Source organism: Pseudophryne corroboree, unplaced genomic scaffold (genome assembly GCF_028390025.1).
Source record: "Pseudophryne corroboree isolate aPseCor3 unplaced genomic scaffold, aPseCor3.hap2 scaffold_227, whole genome shotgun sequence".
NCBI classification, from domain to species: domain Eukaryota; kingdom Metazoa; phylum Chordata; class Amphibia; order Anura; family Myobatrachidae; genus Pseudophryne; species Pseudophryne corroboree.
In genome coordinates, this window is record NW_026968921.1 from 1 (window position 1) to 19,578 (window position 19,578).

The 19,578-nt window shown below is 41.1% G+C and overlaps 5 non-coding genes and 1 pseudogene across 5 annotated transcripts; all 6 read right to left on the reverse strand.

Annotated features, from left to right (window-relative positions):
* Nucleotides 1–58: 58 nt before the first annotated feature.
* LOC135009418 (U1 spliceosomal RNA) lies at nt 59–222 on the reverse strand. Its single transcript, XR_010208961.1, has one exon. It is a non-coding gene; the product is annotated as a U1 spliceosomal RNA (small nuclear RNA).
* Nucleotides 223–924: 702 nt separating this feature from the next.
* On the reverse strand, nt 925–1,059 carry LOC135009685 (U1 spliceosomal RNA; annotated as a pseudogene).
* A 152-nt stretch (nt 1,060–1,211) lies between these two features.
* On the reverse strand, nt 1,212–1,375 carry LOC135009469 (U1 spliceosomal RNA). The gene has a single exon (XR_010209011.1). It is a non-coding gene; the product is annotated as a U1 spliceosomal RNA (small nuclear RNA).
* Nucleotides 1,376–8,106: 6,731 nt separating this feature from the next.
* Nucleotides 8,107–8,270, reverse strand: LOC135009442 (U1 spliceosomal RNA). Its single transcript, XR_010208984.1, has one exon. It is a non-coding gene; the product is annotated as a U1 spliceosomal RNA (small nuclear RNA).
* Nucleotides 8,271–8,925: 655 nt separating this feature from the next.
* On the reverse strand, nt 8,926–9,088 carry LOC135009551 (U1 spliceosomal RNA). Its single transcript, XR_010209090.1, has one exon. It is a non-coding gene; the product is annotated as a U1 spliceosomal RNA (small nuclear RNA).
* Nucleotides 9,089–9,240: 152 nt separating this feature from the next.
* Nucleotides 9,241–9,404, reverse strand: LOC135009486 (U1 spliceosomal RNA). Its single transcript, XR_010209027.1, has one exon. It is a non-coding gene; the product is annotated as a U1 spliceosomal RNA (small nuclear RNA).
* Between the last annotated feature and the right edge of the window lie 10,174 nt (nt 9,405–19,578).

Sequence of the window (19,578 nt, forward strand, 5' to 3'; positions counted from 1 at the left end):
AAGAACAAGGCTAGAGGAAGATCTGAGACAAAGAAATCTGACTTTTACCAGAGCTGACCAGAGGAAAACACAAACACAGTCCCCCACTACCACAAATAATGCAGTTGAGTTTCCCACATTTGGGGAAATCACAGGGGTCAGCATACCCAGAATGCAATGAATGAACCTCACCCTGGGAGAACAATCTTTATGACCATGGTATCTCCTATGCAAAATAAGTATGATTTGGGAAAGGGCTGGGGAGGGCCGCTGCTCAGGCACATCTCTGTCAAGTAAAGGAGATTCAACTGAGGCAGCACAAAGGAACTCTCATCTGGGGACAACAACTGCCGGGAGAACACATATTTTCAGATGAACATGGGAGGGCAGAAGGCTGCCTAATACTGAAGCACCCCCAAACAACAAACCAAATGCAACAACTAGTTCAAGCATTCCAGGGGGAAGGTCTGCAGAAGACGGATTTGCATACAGTGATGTCATCCAAGCAGTGGGCCAAAGTTGGCTGGAACCCTCATCTGCATATGAAAAGAGAAAAGGGGTATGCAGGGCATGGCGGCCTTTTGCGGCGCTTGGATGACCCTTAGTTCGCATTAAACACCCCCACCCTCCTTCGGTGTGGGGCTCATGTTGGCCATGCCCCAGCCCCTGAAGCATTCAAGCTGATTTCTTTCAGCAGCTTGGCACTGTAACAGCTCCAGAGCTGCTCTGTAAGGCAAGTAAAAGGGTGTGGGCCCTGCAGCACTACCTGTAGTTTGCATTGTGCATCGGAAGGCACAAAGTAAGCAGACAGGAGGAGAAGTCAGGATAGTGCACAAGGGTGTAGAAGGGAGGGGCTCAAGAAAAAAGAAGTGGAAACAGACAGCAAACTAGGCTGGAGAGAGACCTGAGACAAAGAGATCTGAATTATATGAGAGCCGACTAGGGGAAACACAAATTATGCAGTCAAGTTTCCCACATTTGGGGAAATCGCAGGGGCAGCACACCCAGAGTGCAATGGGTGAGCCTTGCCCTGGGAGAAGCAACTTCATGATCATAGTATCTAACCTGGCAGGTAAGTAGGAGTTGGGCTAGAGCTGGGGAGGGTCGCTGCTCGGGCACCCCCCTGTCAAGTGAAGGAGATCCAACTGAGGCAGCACAAGGGAACTCTTGAAAGAAGAACAAGGCTAGAGGAAGATCTGAGACAAAGAAATCTGACTTTTACCAGAGCTGACCAGAGGAAAGCACAAACACAGTCCCCCACTACCACAAATAATGCAGTTGAGTTTCCCACATTTGGGGAAATCACAGAGGTCAGCATACCCAGAATGCAATGAATGAACCTAACCCTGGGAGAACAATCTTCATGACCATGTTATCTCCTATGCAAAATAAGTATGATTTGGGATAGGGCTGGGGAGGGCCGCTGCTCAGGCACATCTCTGTCAAGTAAAGGAGATTCAACTGAGGCAGCACAAGGGAACTCTCATCTGGGGACAACAACTGCAGGGAGAACACATATTTTCAGATGAACATGGGAGGGCAGAAGGCTGCCTAATACTGAAGCACCCCCAAACAACAAACCAAATGCAACAACTAGTGCAAGCATTCCTGGGGGAAGGCCTGCCGCAGATGGATTTGCATATGGTGATGTCATCCAAGCAGTGGGTCAAAGTTGGCTTCAACCCTCGTCTGCATATGAAAAGAGAAAAGGGGCATGCAGGGCATGGCGGCCTTTTGCGGCGCTTGGCTGACCCCTAGTTTGCATTAAACACCTCCACCCTCCGTCGGTGTGGGGCTCTTGTTGGCTATGCCCCAGCACCTGAAGCATTCAAGCTGATTTCTTGCTGCAGCTGGGCACTGTAACAGCTCCAGAGCTGCTCTGTAAGGCAAGGTAAAAGGGTGTGGGCCCTGCAGCACTACCTGTAGTTTGCATTGTGCGTTGGAAGGCACAAAGTAAGCAGACAGGAGAAGTCAGGAGAGTGCACAAGGGCATAGAAGGCAGCGGCTCAAGAAAAGAGAAGTGGAAACAGACAGCAAACTAGGCTGGAGAGAGACCTGAGACAAAGAGATCTGAATTACACCAGGTCCGTCATTATATTATATATACCTACAGTAGTTATATATATATTTTTTTTATATCATTAATTATCATCTCTATACTAGCAGACGCAGTACGGTAGTCCACGGCTGTGGCTATCTCTGTGTCGTCAGTGCTCGTCCATAATTGTATACCTACCTACCTGTGGTGGAAGTTTTTTTCTATCTTCTTCATACTAGTAGTTTAGCAGTCTGCTGACAGTGTCCACCAGGTCCGTCATTATATTATATATACCTACAGTAGTTATATATATATTTTTTTTATATCATTAATTATCATCTCTATACTAGCAGACGCAGTACGGTAGTCCACGGCTGTAGCTACCTCTGTGTCGTCAGTCACTCGTCATCCATAAGTATACTAGTATCCATCCATCTCCATTGTTTACCTGAGGTGCCTTTTAGTTGTGCCTATTAAAATATGGAGAACAAAAATGTTGAGGTTCCAAAAATAGGGAAAGATCAAGATCCACTTCCACCTCGTGCTGAAGCTGCTGCCACTAGTCATGGCCGAGACGATGAAATTCCATCAACGTCGTCTGCCAAGGCCGATGCCCAATGTCATAGTACAGAGCATGTAAAATCCAAAACACAAAAGATCAGTAAAAAAAGGACTCAAAAATCTAAATAAAAATCGTCGGAGGAGAAGCGTAAACTTGCCAATATGCCATTTACCACACGGAGTGGCAAGGAACGGCTGAGGCCCTGGCCTATGTTCATGGCTAGTGGTTCAGCTTCACATGAGGATGGAAGCACTCAGCCTCTCGCTAGAAAAATGAAAAGACTTAAGCTGGCAAAAGCACAGCAAAGAACTGTGCGTTCTTCAAAATCACAAATCCACAAGGAGAGTCCAATTGTGTCGGTTGCGATGCCTGACCTTCCCAACACTGGACGTGAAGAGCATGCACCTTCCACCATTTGCACGCCCCCTGCAAGTGCTGGAAGGAGCACCCGCAGTCCAGTTCCTGATAGTCAGATTGAAGATGTCAGTGTTGAAGTACACCAGGATGAGGAGGATATGGGTGTTGCTGGCGCTGGGGAGGAAATTGACAAGGAGGATTCTGATGGTGAGGTGGTTTGTTTAAGTCAGGCACCCGGTGAGACACCTGTTGTCCGTGGGAGGAATATGGCCATTGACATGCCTGGTGAAAATACCAAAAAAATCAGCTCTTCGGTGTGGAAGTATTTCAACAGAAATGCGGACAACAGGTGTCAAGCCGTGTGTTGCCTTTGTCAAGCTGTAATAAGTAGGGGTACGGACGTTAACCACCTCGGGACATCCTCCCTTATACGTCACCTGCAGCGCATTCATCATAAGTCAGTGACAAGTTCAAAAACTTTGGGCGACAGCGGAAGCAGTCCACTGACCAGTAAATCCCTTCCTCTTGTAACCAAGCTCACGCAAACCACCCCACCAACTCCCTCAGTGTCAATTTCCTCCTTCCCCAGGAATGCCAATAGTCCTGCAGGCCATGTCACTGACAATTCTGACGAGTTCTCTCCTGCCTGGGATTCCTCCGATGCATCCTTGAGTGTAACGCCTACTGCTGCTGGCGCTGCTGTTGTTGCTGCTGGGAGTCGATGGTCATCCCAGAGGGGAAGTCGTAAGACCACTTTTACTACTTCCACCAAGCAATTGACTGTCCAACAGTCTTTTGCAAGGAAGATGAAATATCACAGCAGTCATCCTGCTGCAAAGCGGATAACTGAGGCCTTGGCATCCTGGGCAGTGAGAAACGTGGTTCCGGTATCCATCATTACTTCAGAGCCAACTATAGACTTGATTGAGGTACTGTGTCCCCGGTACCAAATACCATCTAGGTTCCATTTCTCTAGGCAGGCGATACAGAAAATGTACACAGACCTCAGAAAAAGACTCACCAGTGTCCTAAAAAATGCAGTTGTACCCAATGTCCACTTAACCACGGACATGTGGACAAGTGGAGCAGGGCAGACTCAGGACTATATGACTGTGACAGCCCACTGGGTAGATGTATTGACTCCCGCCGCAAGAACAGCAGCGGCGGCACCAGTAGCAGCATCTCGCAAACGCCAACTCTTTCCTAGGCAGGCTACGCTTTGTATCACCGCTTTCCAGAATACGCACACAGCTGAAAACCTCTTACGGCAACTAAGGAAGATCATCACAGAATGGCTTACCCCAATTGGACTCTCCTGTGGATTTGTGGCATCGGACAACGCCAGCAATATTGTGCGTGCATTATATCTGGGCAAATTCCAGCACGTCCCATGTTTTGCACATACCTTGAATTTGGTGGTGCAGAATTATTTAAAAAACGACAGGGGCGTGCAAGAGATGCTGTCGGTGGCAACAAGAATTGCGGGACACTTTCGGCGTACAGGCACCACGTACAGAAGACTGGAGCAACACCAAAAACGCCTGAACCTGCCCTGCCATCATCTGAAGCAAGAAGTGGTAACGAGGTGGAATTCAACCCTCTATATGCTTCAGAGGATGGAGGAGCAGCAAAAGGCCATTCAAGCCTATACATCTGACCACGATATAGGAGGTGGAATGCACCTGTCTCAAGCGCAGTGGAGAATGATTTCAACGTTGTGCAAGGTTCTGCAACCTTTTGAACTTGCCACACGTGAAGTCAGTTCAGACACTGCCAGCCTGAGTCAGGTCATTCCCGTCATCAGGCTTTTGCAGAAGAAGCTGGAGACATTGAAGGAGGAGCTAAGACAGAGCGATTCCGCTAGGCATGTGGGACTTGTGGATGGAGCCCTTCATTCGCTTAACCAGGATTCACGGGTGGTCAATCTGTTGAAATCAGAGCACTACATTTTGGCCATCGGGCTCGATCCTAGATTTAAAACCTACGTTGTATCTCTCTTTCCGGCAGACACAAGTCTGCAGGGGTTCAAAGACCTGCTGGTGAGAAAATTATCAAGTCAAGCGGAACTTGATCGGTCAACAGCTCCTCCTTCACATTCTCCCGCAATTGGGGGTGCGAGGAAAGGCTCAGAATTCCGAGCCCACCCGCTGGCGGTGATGCAGGGCAGTCTGGAGCGACTGCTGATGCTGACATCTGGTCCGGACTGAAGGACCTGCCAACGATTACGGACATGTCGTCTACTGTCACTGCATATGATTCTCTCACCATTGAAAGAATGGTGGAGGATTATATGAGTGACCGCATCCAAGTAGGCACGTCAGACAGTCCGTACGTATACTGGCAGGAAAAAGAGGCAATTTGGAGGCCCTTGCACAAACTGGCTTTATTCTACCTAAGTTGCCCTCCCACAAGTGTGTACTCCGAAAGAGTGTTTAGTGCCGCCGCTCACCTTGTCAGCAATCGGCGTACAAGGTTACTTCCAGAAAATGTGGAGAAGATGATGTTCATTAAAATGAATTATAATCAATTTCTCCGTGGAGACATTGACCAGCAGCAATTGCCTCCACAAAGTATACAGGGAGCTGAGATGGTGGATTCCAGTGGGGACGAATTGATAATCTGTGAGGAGGGGGATGTACACGGTGATGAATCGGAGGATGATGAGGTGGACATCTTGCCTCTATAGAGCCAGTTTGTGCAAGGAGAGATTAATTGCTTCTTTTTTGGTGGGGGTCCAAACCAACCCGTCATTTCAGTCACAGTCGTGTGGCAGACCCTGTCACTGAAATGATGGGTTGGTTAAAGTGTGCATGTCCTGTTTATACAACATAAGGGTGGGTGGGAGGGCCCAAGGCAATTCCACCTTGCACCTCTTTTTTCTTTTATTTTTCTTTGCGTCATGTGCTGTTTGGGGAGTGTTTTTTGGAAGGGCCATCCTGCGTGACACTGCAGTGCCACTCCTAGATGGGCCAGGTGTTTGTGTCGGCCACTTGGGCGCTGAGCTTAGTCACACAGCTACCTCATTGCGCCTCTTTTTTTCTTTGCGTCATGTGCTGTTTGGGGAGTGTTTTTTGGAAGGGCCATCCTGCGTGACACTGCAGTGACACTCCTAGATGGGCCAGGTGTTTGTGTCGTCCACTTGGGTCGCTGAGCTTAGTCACACAGCTACCTCATTGCGCCTCTTTTTTTCTTTGCGTCATGTGCTGTTTGGGGAGTGTTTTTTGGAAGGGCCATCCTGCGTGACACTGCAGTGCCACTCCTAGATGGGCCAGGTGTTTGTGTCGGCCACTTGGGTCGCTGAGCTTAGTCACACAGCTACCTCATTGCGCCTCTTTTTTTCTTTGCGTCATGTGCTGTTTGGGGAGTGTTTTTTGGAAGGGCCATCATGCGTGACACTGCAGTGCCACTCCTAGATGGGCCAGGTGTTTGTGTCGGCCACTTGGGTCACTGAGCTTAGTCATCCAGCGACCTCGGTGCAAATTTTAGGACTAAAAATAATATTGTGAGGTGTGAGGTGTTAAGAATAGACTGAAAATGAGTGGAAATTATGGTTATTGAGGTTAATAATACTTTGGGATCAAAATGACTCCCAAATTCTATGATTTAAGCTGTTTTTTAGGGTTTTTTGAAAAAAACACCCGAATCCAAAACACACCCGAATCCGACAAAAAAAATTCGGTGAGGTTTAGCCAAAACGCGTTCGAACCCAAAACACGGCCGCGGAACCGAACCCAAAACCAAAACACAAAACCCGAAAAATTTCCGGTGCACATCTCTAGTGGCCATGCCATGTCACTGTGCAGGAGCCAGCACCGCTCACACACTAGTCCCCGGTGCAGCCCCCAACCCCCGGGACACCCGGAGCAACAAAATGTAGATTCAGGCCACCAGGCCACGCCCCTACCTATGAAACCATGCCTCCTTTTTACCATTGCGCTGCTTATCTGCGCGCACTGCATTACAATCTCCCTCGCCACCTCTCTGGGTGTCACCAGTGATAGTGACACCTCTGCCATGCTTGTAGCAGCTGGTCCTAAGATCTACGCCTCAAGCCCTGAGTGTTTGCCCTTGTGACTTGTTGATCATCATAGCAAAGCAGATGCTTACAGAAAACTGCAGGGGCTTAGATTGAAAATAAAAAAAATTGATGGGTATAAGGTAGAGAGGAGCGGGTTCGGTTCTCCGAGAACCGAATTCCCCACGAACTCCACGTGGTTTACACTGGTACGAGGCAGGCTCGGTTGTTCCCGCCTGACTCGGAAAACCTGAACAAGGGAAAATGTCATCATCCCGCTGTCGGATTCTCGCGAGATTCGGATTCCATATAAAGAGCTGCGCGTTGCCGCCATTTTTACTCGTGCATTGAAGAGAGAGCGGAGAGGACGTGGCTATGTTCTCTCAGTGGAAATCTCAATATCAGTGCTCAGTATCAGTGGATACTTATTGCTGCTCAGTAATACTAGTAGTGTGTCTCTCCTGCTCAGTGTCAGTTCTCAGTAGTATCCTCATCAGTGCTCAGTATCACTGCTCATTGTCTTGTGCTGCATTGTTGTGCTCAGCATACTACAGTACATTACTAATAGTCCAGTGCTGCATCTTGCTGCTCAGTGTCAGTTCTAGTATCCTCATCAGTGCTCACTATCACTGCTCATTGCATTGTGGTGTTCTGTATACTACAGTAACATAGTAATATAGTAACATATAGTAACATAGTTTTTGAGGTTGAATAGAGGCAAATTGCCCATCGTGTTCAACCTGTTTTAAGTTGTGATGATTCTACATACTTGCTGAATAATGTTTTATGACTAGTTAGCTACTACAACTCATGTTACCCCCGGATTAACCATGTTGATATTTTAAGTATTATAACCTTGGATAGCTTTTTCATTCAGAAATGTATCCATTCCTTTTTTAAATCCAATTACAGAGTCCGCCATTACCACCTTCCCTGGCAGGGAATTCCACATCCTGATTGCCCTAACAGTGAAGATCATAGTATCTCTCCTGGCAGGTAAGTAGGAGTTGGGCCAGAGCTGTGGAGGATTGCTGCTCGGGCACCCCCTGTCAAGTGAAGGAGATCCAACTGAGGCAGCACAAGGGAACTCTCGAAAGAAGAACAAGGCTAGAGGAAGATCTGAGACAAAGAAATCTGACTTTTACCAGAGCTGACCAGAGGAAAGCACAAACACAGTCCCCCACTACCACAAATAATGCAGTCGAGTTTCCCACATTTGGGGAAATCACAGGGGTCAGCATACCCAGAATGCAATGAATGAACCTCACCCTGGGAGAACAATCTTCATGACCATGGTATCGCCTATGCAAAATAAGTATGATTTGGGATAGGGCTGGGGAGGGCCGCTGCTCAGGCACATCTCTGTCAAGTAAAGGAGATTCAACTGAGGCAGCACAAGGGAACTCTCATCTGGAGACAACAACTGCAGGGAGAACACATATTTTCAGATGAACATGGGAGGGCAGAAGGCTGCCTAATACTGAAGCACCCCCAAACAACAAACCAAATGCAACAACTAGTACAAGCATTCCTGGGGGAAGTTCTGCAGAAGATGGATTTGCATACGGTGATGTCATCCAAGCAGTGGGCCAAAGTTGGCTGGAACCCTCATCTGCATATGAAAAGAGAAAAGGGGTATGCAGGGCATGGCGGCCTTTTGCGGTGCTTGGATGACCCTTAGTTCGCATTAAACACCCCCACCCTCCTTCGGTGTGGGGCTCATGTTGACAATGCCCCAGCCCCTGAAGCATTCAAGCTGATTTCTTACAGCAGCTTGGCACTGTAACAGCTCCAGAGCTGCTCTGTAAGGCAAGTAAAAGGGTGTGTAGTTTGCATTGTGCATTGGAAGGCACAAAGTAAGCAGACAGGAGGAGAAGTCAGGATAGTGCACAAGGGTATAAAAGGGAGGGGCTCAAGAAAAAAGAAGTGGAAACAGACAGCAAACTAGGCTGGAGAGAGACCTGAGACAAAGAGATCTGAATTATACGAGAGCCGACCAGGGGAAACACAAATTATGCAGTCAAGTTTCCCACATTTGGGGAAATCGCAGGGGCAGCACACCCAGAGTGCAATGGGTGAGCCTTGCCCTGGGAGAAACACCTTCATGATCATAGTATCTCACCTGGCAGGTAAGTAGGAGTTGGGCTTGAGCTGGGGAGGGTCGCTGCTCGGGCACCCCCCTGTCAAGTGAAGGAGATCCAACTGAGGCAGCACAAGGGAACTCTCGAAAGAAGAACAAGGCTAGAGGAAGATCTGAAACAAAGAAATCTGACTTTTACCAGAGCTGACCAGAGGAAAACACAAACACAGTCCCCCACTACCACAAATAATGCAGTCGAGTTACCCACATTTGGGGAAATCACAGGGGTCAGCATACCCAGAATGCAATGAATGAACCTCACCCTGGGAGAATAATCTTCATGACCATGGTATCTCCTATGCAAAATAAGTATGATTTGGGATAGGGCTGGGGAGGGCCGCTGCTCAGGCACATCTCTGTCAAGTAAAGGAGATTCAACTGAGGCAGCACAAGGGAACTCCAGCATCCTCTACAGACTAAGAGAAAAGGATTTACCGGTAGGTATTAAAATCCTATTTTCTCATACGACCTAGAGGATGCTGGGGTCACATTAAGAACCATGGGGTTATACCAAAGCTCTTGAACGGGTGGAAGAGTGCGTACGACTCTGCAGCACCGAATGACCCAACTTGAGGTTATCATCGGCAAGGATGCAGTGGCGTTAATGTTTCCTGGTGTCAACCTGTATTATTTCAGTAGATATTGAAATGAGGATGCATCTTGCTGCCTTTCCAATGAAGCAAGTTTAATTTAGTAATAGGTGAAAAACCATCCCTACAAAGATGTCAATCAGATACTTGGCTTTGTGGACACTTTTCAGAGAACAAATTTGTTAGCATAAAAATAAAGCCAGAAAATGAAGAGCTGTTTAATCACTCAAATGGATTTTTTTGCCAGCATATTTCTTTTTCTCTGCAAACCACTGCTAAATTGTGCTTCCTAGCTGTTTTTATAAAATCACTGAATCAAATCTAACTCTGATTACATCAGAGAAGGCCAGGTACCCTACACCATAACAGGGGTTTTTGAAATTTTGACTTGTCTACTTAAAGATCACCAAAATCTGATAACAAGGTCAATTACATCGCTGGGTGGGATTGAACCACCAACCCTTTGGTTAATAACCAATCACACTAACCAATTGCGCCACAGAGACACTTTGCAAAAGTCCATACTGACAAAGGCTAATAAGCATTCATCTAGAACGTTTCCTAGAAAAACTTTAAAAAGTCAATAATCTGGAGAGTTTTTGTAAGATGTTTCTTCCATCAACCAACGAAGAAACACATTGTTACTTTCCCATGATGAGTGAGTGCTTCAAGATCTCTTGCACTTACATGTGCAGCAGAGTACTGTAATGAAAGCATGCTGGGTTCATAACCCAGAGGTAGGCAGATTGAAACTATCCTCTGCTATATGCATTTTTTTTTTGTTAATTAAAGTAATCCAAAACTGGGATTGATATTTTTTCTCTTTTATTTTTACTTAAAGTACAATAACTTTTACCATTTTAATATGTTTTAATAGTATATTGACAGTATTGTTTTCTTTCAAAAATCCACTTAATTTTCTTTACCCGATTATTAAAATGGTAATTGACAAAAACAAACTACATTGTCACCAGAAGAGCAATACAAAATGTACAAGTGATATATTAAAATCATCTTTCAAGCTTGAATTTCAATGATGCATTGGGGCAACGATTTTGTGAGAAACATCTTCACCCTTAAATAAAGATTTTCTTAATTCCTTACCTGTGTGCTAATTAGATATCACCTTGTTTTCACATTAAACAGACTTCCACATGAGAAAGCAGCAAGGATGCAGTGGCGTTAATGTTTCCTGGTGTCAACCTGTATTATTTCAGTAGATATTGAAATGAGGATGCATCTTGCTGCCTTTCCAATGAAGCAAGTTTAATTTAGTAATAGGTGAAAAACCATCCCTACAAAGATGTTAATCCGATACTTGGCTTTGTGGACACTTTTCAGAGAACAAATTTGTTAGCATAAAAATAAAGCCAGAAAATGAAGAGCTGTTTAATCACTCAATTGGATTTTTCTGCCAGCATATTTCATTTTCTCTGCAACCCACTGCTAAATTGTGCTTCCTAGCTGTTTTTTGATAAAATCACTTAATCAAATCTAACTCTGATTACATCAGAGTAGGCCAGGTACCCTACACCATAAGAGGGGGTTTGAAATTTTGACTTGTCTACTTAAAGATCACCAAAATCTGATGACAAGGTCAATAACATCCCTGGGTGGGATTGAACCACCAACCCTTTGGTTAATAACCAAACACACTAACCGATTGCACCACAGAGACACTTTGCAAAAGTACATACTGACAAAGGCTAATAAGCATTCATCTAGAACGTTTCCTAGAAAACTTTAAAAAGTCAATAATCTGGAGAGATTTTGTAAGATGTTTCTTCCATCAACCAATGAAGAAACGCATTGGTACTTTCCCATGATGAGTGAGTGCTTCAGGATCTCTTGCACTTACATGTGCAGCAGAGTACTGCAATGGAAGCATGCTGGGCCCATAACCCAGAGGTAGGCAGATTGAAACTATCCTCTGCTATATGCATTTTTTTTTGTTAATTAAAGTAATCCAAAACTGGGATTGATATTTTTGCTCTTTTATTTTTACTTAAAGTACAATAACTTTTACCATTTTAATTTGTTTTAATAGTATATTGACAGTATTGTTTTCTTTCAAAAATCCACTTAATTTTCTTTACCCTATTATTAAAATGGTAATTGACAAAAACAAACTACATTGTCACCAGAAGAGCAATACAAAATGTACAAGTGATATATTAAAATCATCTTTCCAGCTTGAATTTCAATGATGCATTGGGGCAACGATTTTGTGAGAAACATCTTCACCCTTAAATAAAGATTTTCTTAATTCCTTACCTGTGTGCTAATTAGATATCACCTTGTTTTCACATTAAACAGACTTCCACATGAGAAAGCAGCAAGGATGCAGTGGCGTTAATGTTTCCTGGTGTCAACCTGTATTATTTCAGTAGATATTGAAATGAGGATGCATCTTGCTGCCTTTCCAATGAAGCAAGTTTAATTTAGTAATAGGTGAAAAACCATCCCTACAAAGATGTTAATCAGATACTTGGCTTTGTGGACACTTTTCAGAGAACAAATTTGTTAGCATAAAAATAAAGCCAGAAAATGAAGAGCTGTTTAATCACTCAATTGGATTTTTTTGCCAGCATATTTCTTTTTCTCTGCAAACCACTGCTAAATTGTGCTTCCTAGCTGTTTTTATAAAATCACTGAATCAAATCTAACTCTGATTACATCAGAGAAGGCCAGGTACCCTACACCATAACAGGGGTTTTTGAAATTTTGACTTGTCTACTTAAAGATCACCAAAATCTGATAACAAGGTCAATTACGTCCCTGGGTGGGATTGAACCACCAACCTTTTGGTTAATAGCCGTACACACTAACTGATTGCGCCACAGCGACACTTTGCAAAAGTACATACTGACAAAGGCTAATAAGCATTCATCTAGAACGTTTCCTAGAAAAACTTTAAATAGTCAATAATCTGGAGAGTTTTTGTAAGATGTTTCTTCCATCAACCAATGAAGAAACACATTGGTACTTTCCCATGATGAGTGAGTGCTTCAGGATCTCTTGCAATTACATGTGCAGCAGAGTACTGTAATGGAAGCTCGCTGGGTCCATAACCCAGAGGTAGGCAGATTGAAACTATCCTCTGCTATATGCATTTTTTTTTGTTAATTAAAGTAAACCAAAACTGGGATTGATATTTTTGCTCTTTTATTTTTACTTAAAGTACAATAACTTTTACCATTTTAATTTGTTTTAATAGTATATTGACAGTATTGTTTTCTTTCAAAAATCCACTTAATTTTCTTTACCCGATTATTAAAATGGTAATTGACAAAAACAAACTACATTGTCACCAGAAGAGCAATACAAAATGTACAAGTGATATATTAAAATCATCTTTCCAGCTTGGATTTCAATGATGCATTGGGGCAACGATTTTGTGAGAAACATCTTCACCCTTAAATAAAGATTTTCTTAATTCCTTACCTGTGTGCTAATTAGATATCACCTTGTTTTCACATTAAACAGACTTCCACATGAGAAAACAGCAAAGATGCAGTGGCGTTAATGTTTCATGGTGTCAACCTGTATTATTTCCGTAGATATTGAAATGAGGATGCATCTTGCTGCCTTTCCAATGAAGCAAGTTTAATTTAGTAATAGGTGAAAAACCATCCCTACAAAGATGTTAATCAGATATTTGGCTTTGTGGACACTTTTCAGAGAACAAATTTGTTATCATAAAAATAAAGCCAGAAAATGAAGAGCTGTTTAATCACTCAATTGTATTTTTCTGCCAGCATTTTTCTTTTTCTCTGCAACCCACTGCTAAATTGTGCTTCCTAGCTGTTTTTTTATAAAATCACTTAATCAAATCTAACTCTGATTACATCAGAGAAGGCCAGGTACCCTACACCATAAGAGGGGGTTTGCAATTTTGACTTGTCTACTTAAATATCACCAAAATCTGATCACAAGGTCAATTACGTCCCTGGGTGGGATTGAACCACCAACCTTTTGATTAATAGCTGAACACACTAACCGATTGCGCCACAGAGACACTTTGCAAAAAGAATATACTGACAAAGACTAATAAGCATTCATCTAGAACGTTTCCTAGAAAAACTTTAAAAAGTCAATAATCTGGAGAGTTTTTGTAAGATGTTTCTTCCAGCAACCAATGAAGAAACACATTGGTACTTTCGCATGATGAGTGAGTGCTTCAGGATCTCTTGCACTTACATGTGCAGCAGAGTACTGCAATGGAAGCATGCTGGGCCCATAACCCAGAGGTAGGCAGATTGAAACTATCCTTTGCTATATGCATTTTTTTTTTGTTCATTAAAGTAATCCAAAACTGGGATTGATATTTTAGCTTTTATTTTTACTTAAAGTACAATAACTTTTACCATTTTAATTTGTTTTAATAGTATATTGACAGTATTGTTTTCTTTCAAAAATCCACTTAATTTTCTTTACCCTATTATTAAAATGGTAATTGACAAAAACAAACTACATTGTCACCAGAAGAGCAATACAAAATGTACAAGTGATATATTAAAATCATCTTTCCAGCTTGAATTTCAATGATGCATTGGGGCAATGATTTTGTGAGAAACATCTTTACCCTTAAATAAAGATTTTCTTAATTCCTTACCTGTGTGCTAATTAGATATCACCTTGTTTTCACATTAAACAGACTTCCACATGAGAAAGCAGCAAGGATGCAGTGGCGTTAATGTTTCCTGGTGTCAACCTGTATTATTTCAGTAGATATTGAAATGAGGATGCATCTTGCTGCCTTTCCAATGAAGCAAGTTTAATTTAGTAATAGGTGAAAAACCATCCCTACAAATATGTTAATCAGATACTTGGCTTTGTGGACACTTTTCAGAGAACAAATTTGTTATCATAAAAATAAAGCCAGAAAATGAAGAGCTGTTTAATCACTCAATTGGATTTTTCTGCCAGCATTTTTCTTTTTCTCTGCAACCCACTGCTAAATTGTGCTTCCTAGCTGTTTTTTTATAAAATCACTTAATCAAATCTAACTCTGATTACATCAGAGAAGGCCAGGTACCCTACACCATAAGAAGGGGTTTGCAATTTTGACTCGTCTACTTAAATATCACCAAAATCTGATCACAAGGTCAATTACGTCCCTGGGTGGGATTGAACCACCAACCTTTTGATTAATAGCTGAACACACTAACCGATTGCGCCACAGAGACACTTTACAAAAAGAATATACTGACAAAGACTAATAAGCATTCATCTAGAACGTTTCCTAGAAAAACTTTAAAAAATCAATAATCTGGAGAGTTTTTGTAAGATGTTTCTTCCAGCAACCAATGAAGAAACACATTGGTACTTTCGCATGATGAGTGAGTGCTTCAGGATCTCTTGCACTTACATGTGCAGCAGAGTACTGCAATGGAAGCATGCTGGGCCCATAACCCAGAGGTAGGCAGATTGAAACTATCCTTTGCTATATGCATTTTTTTTTTGTTCATTAAAGTAATCCAAAACTGGGATTGATATTTTAGCTTTTATTTTTACTTAAAGTACAATAACTTTTACCATTTTAATTTGTTTTAATAGTATATTGACAGTATTGTTTTCTTTCAAAAATCCACTTAATTTTCTTTACCCTATTATTAAAATGGTAATTGACAAAAACAAACTACATTGTCACCAGAAGAGCAATACAAAATGTACAAGTGATATATTAAAATCATCTTTACAGCTTGAATTTCAATGATGCATTGGGGCAATGATTTTGTGAGAAACATCTTTACCCTTAAATAAAGATTTTCTTAATTCCTTACCTGTGTGCTAATTAGATATCACCTTGTTTTCACATTAAACAGACTTCCACATGAGAAAGCAGCAAGGATGCAGTGGCGTTAATGTTTCCTGGTGTCAACCTGTATTATTTCAGTAGATATTGAAATGAGGATGCATCTTGCTGCCTTTCCAATGAAGCAAGTTTAATTTAGTAATAGGTGAAAAAACATCCCTACAAATATGTTAATCAGATACTTGGCTTTGTGGACACTTTTCAGAGAACAAATTAGTTAGCATAAAAATAAAGCCAGAAAATGAAGAGCTGTTTAATCACTCAATTGGATTTTTTTGATAGCATATTTCTTTTTCTCTGCAACCCACTGCTAAATTGTGCTTCCTAGCTGTTTTTATAAAATCACTGAATCAAATCTAACTCTGATTACATCAGAGAAGGCCAGGTACCCTACACCATAACAGGGGTTTTCGAAATTTTGACTTGTCTACTTAAAGATCAACAAAATCTGATAACAAGGTCAATTATGTCCCTGGGTGGGATTGAACCACCAACCTTTTGGTTAATAGCTGTACACACTAACTGATTGCGCCACAGCGCAAAAGTACATACTGACAAAGGCTAATAAGCATTCATCTAGAACGTTTCCTATAAAAACTTTAAATAGTCAATAATCTGGAGAGTTTTTGTAAGATGTTTCTTCCATCAACCAATGAAGAAACACATTGGTACTTTCCCATGATGAGTGAGTGCTTCAGGATCTCTTGCACTTACATGTGCAGCATAGTACTGTTATGAAAGCATGCTGGGTCCATAACCCAGAGGTAGGCAGATTGAAACTATCCTCTGCTATATGCATTTTTTTTTGTTAATTAAAGTAATCCAAAACTGGGATTGATATTTTTGCTCTTTTATTTTTACTTAAAGTACAATAACTTTTACCATTTTAATTTGTTTTAATAGTATATTGACAGTATTGTTTTCTTTCAAAAATCCAATTAATTTTCTTTACCCGATTATTAAAATGGTAATTGACAAAAACAAACTACATTGTCACCAGAAGAGCAATACAAAATGTACAAGTGATATATTAAAATCATCTTTCCAGCTTGAATTTCAATGATGCATTGGGGCAACGATTTTGTGAGAAACATCTTCACCCTTAAATAAAGATTTTCTTAATTCCTTACCTGTGTGCTAATTAGATATCACTTTGTTTTCACATTAAACAGACTTCCACATGAGAAAACAGCAAAGATGCAGTGGCGTTAATGTTTCCTGGTGTCAACCTGTATTATTTCCGTAGATATTGAAATGAGGATGCATCTTGCTGCCTTTCCAATGAAGCAAGTTTAATTTAGTAATAGGTGAAAAACCATCCCTACAAAGATGTTAATCAGATACTTGGCTTTGTGGACACTTTTCAGAGAACAAATTTGTTATCATAAAAATAAAGCCAGAAAATGAAGAGCTGTTTAATCACTCAATTGGATTTTTCTGCCAGCATTTTTCTTTTTCTCTGCAACCCACTGCTAAATTGTGCTTCCTAGCTGTTTTTTTTATAAAATCACTTAATCAAATCTAACTCTGATTACATCAGAGAAGGCCAGGTACCCTACACCATAAGAGGGGTTTTGCAATTTTGACTTGTCTACTTAAATATTACCAAAATCTGATCACAATGTCAATTACGTCCCTGGGTGGGATTGAACCACCAACCTTCTGATTAATAGCTGAACACACTAACCGATTGCGCCACAGAGACACTTTGCAAAAAGTACATACTGACAAAGACTAATAAGCATTCATCTAGAACGTTTCCTAGAAAAACTTTAAAAAGTCAATAATCTGGAGAGTTTTTGTAAGATGTTTCTTCCAGCAACCAATGAAGAAACACATTGGTACTTTCGCATGATGAGTGAGTGCTTCAGGATCTCTTGCACTTACATGTGCAGCAGAGTACTGCACTGGAAGCATGCTGGGCCCATAACCCAGAGGTAGGCAGATTGAAACTATCCTTTGCTATATGCATTTTTTTTTTGTTCATTAAAGTAATCCAAAACTGGGATTGATATTTTAGCTTTTATTTTTACTTAAAGTACAATAACTTTTACCATTTTAATTTGTTTTAATAGTATATTGACAGTATTGTTTTCTTTCAAAAATCCAATTAATTTTCTTTACCCGATTTTTAAAATGGTAATTGACAAAAACAAACTACATTGTCACCAGAAGAGCAATACAAAATGTACAAGTGATATATTAAAATCATCTTTCCAGCTTGAATTTCAATGATGCATTGGGGCAACGATTTTGTGAGAAACATCTTCACCCTTAAATAAAGATTTTCTTAATTCCTTACCTGTGTGCTAATTAGATATCACCTTGTTTTCACATTAAACAGACTTCCACATGAGAAAACAGCAAAGATGCAGTGGCGTTAATGTTTCCTGGTGTCAACCTGTATTATTTCCGTAGATATTGAAATGAGGATGCATCTTGCTGCCTTTCCAATGAAGCAAGTTTAATTTAGTAATAGGTGAAAAACCATCCCTACAAAAATGTTAATCAGATACTTGGCTTTGTGGACACTTTTCAGAGAACAAATTTGTTATCATAAAAATAAAGCCAGAAAATGAAGAGCTGTTTAATCACTCAATTGGATTTTTCTGCCAGCATTTTTCTTTTTCTCTGCAACCCACTGCTAAATTGTGCTTCCTAGCTGTTTTTTTATAAAATCACTTAATCAAATCTAACTCTGATTACATCAGAGAAGGCCAGGTACCCTACACCATAAGAGGGGGTTTGCAATTTTGACTTGTCTACTTAAATATCACCAAAATCTGATCACAAGGTCAATTATGTCCCTGGGTGGGATTGAACCACCAACTTTTTGATTAATAGCTGAACACACTAACCAATTGCGCCACAGAGACACTTTGCAAAAAGTACATACTGACAAAGACTAATAAGCATTCATCTAGAACGTTTCCTAAAAAAACTTTAAAAAGTCAATAATCTGGAGAGTTTTTGTAAGATGTTTCTTCCAGCAACCAACGAAGAAACACATTGGTACTTTCGCATGATGAGTGAGTGCTTCAGGATCTCTTGCACTTACATGTGCAGCAGAGTACTGCAATGGAAGCATGCTGGGCCCATAACCCAGAGGTAGGCAGATTGAAACTATCCTTTGCTATATGCATTTTTTTTTGTTCATTAAAGTAATCCAAAACTGGGATTGATATTTTAGCTTTTATTTTTACTTAAAGTACAATAACTTTTACCATTTTAATTTGTTTTAATAGTATATTGACAGTATTGTTTTCTTTCAAAAATCCAATTAATTTTCTTTACCCGATTATTAAAATGGTAATTGACAAAAACAAACTACATTGTCACCAGAAGAGCAATACAAAATGTACAAGTGATATATTAAAATCATCTTTCCAGCTTGAATTTCAATGATGCATTGGGGCAACGATTTTGTGAGAAACATCTTCACCCTTAAATAAAGATTTTCTTAATTCCTTACCTGTGTGCTAATTAGATATCACCTTGTTTTCACATTAAACAGACTTCCACATGAGAAAACAGCAAAGATGCAGTGGTGTTAATGTTTCCTGGTGTCAACCTGTATTATTTCTGTAGATATTGAAATGAGGATGCATCTTGCTGCCTTTTTAATGAAGCAAGTTTAATTTAGTAATAGGTGAAAAACCATCCCTACAAAGATGTTAATCAGATACTTGGCTTTGTGGACACTTTTCAGAGAACAAATTTGTTATCATAAAAATAAAGCCAGAAAATGAAGAGCTGTTTAATCACTCAATTGGATTTTTCTGCCAGCATTTTTCTTTTTCTCTGCAACCCACTGCTAAATTGTGCTTCCTAGCTGTTTTTTTTATAAAATCACTTAATCAAATCTAACTCTGATTACATCAGAGAAGGCCAGGTACCCTACACCATAAGAGAGGGTTTGCAATTTTGACTTGTCTACTTAAATATCACCAAAATCTGATCACAAGGTCAATTACGTCCCTGGGTGGGATTGAACCACCAACCTTTTGATTAATAGCTGAACACACTAACAGATTGCGCCACAGAGACACTTTGCAAAAAGTCCATACTGACAAAGACTA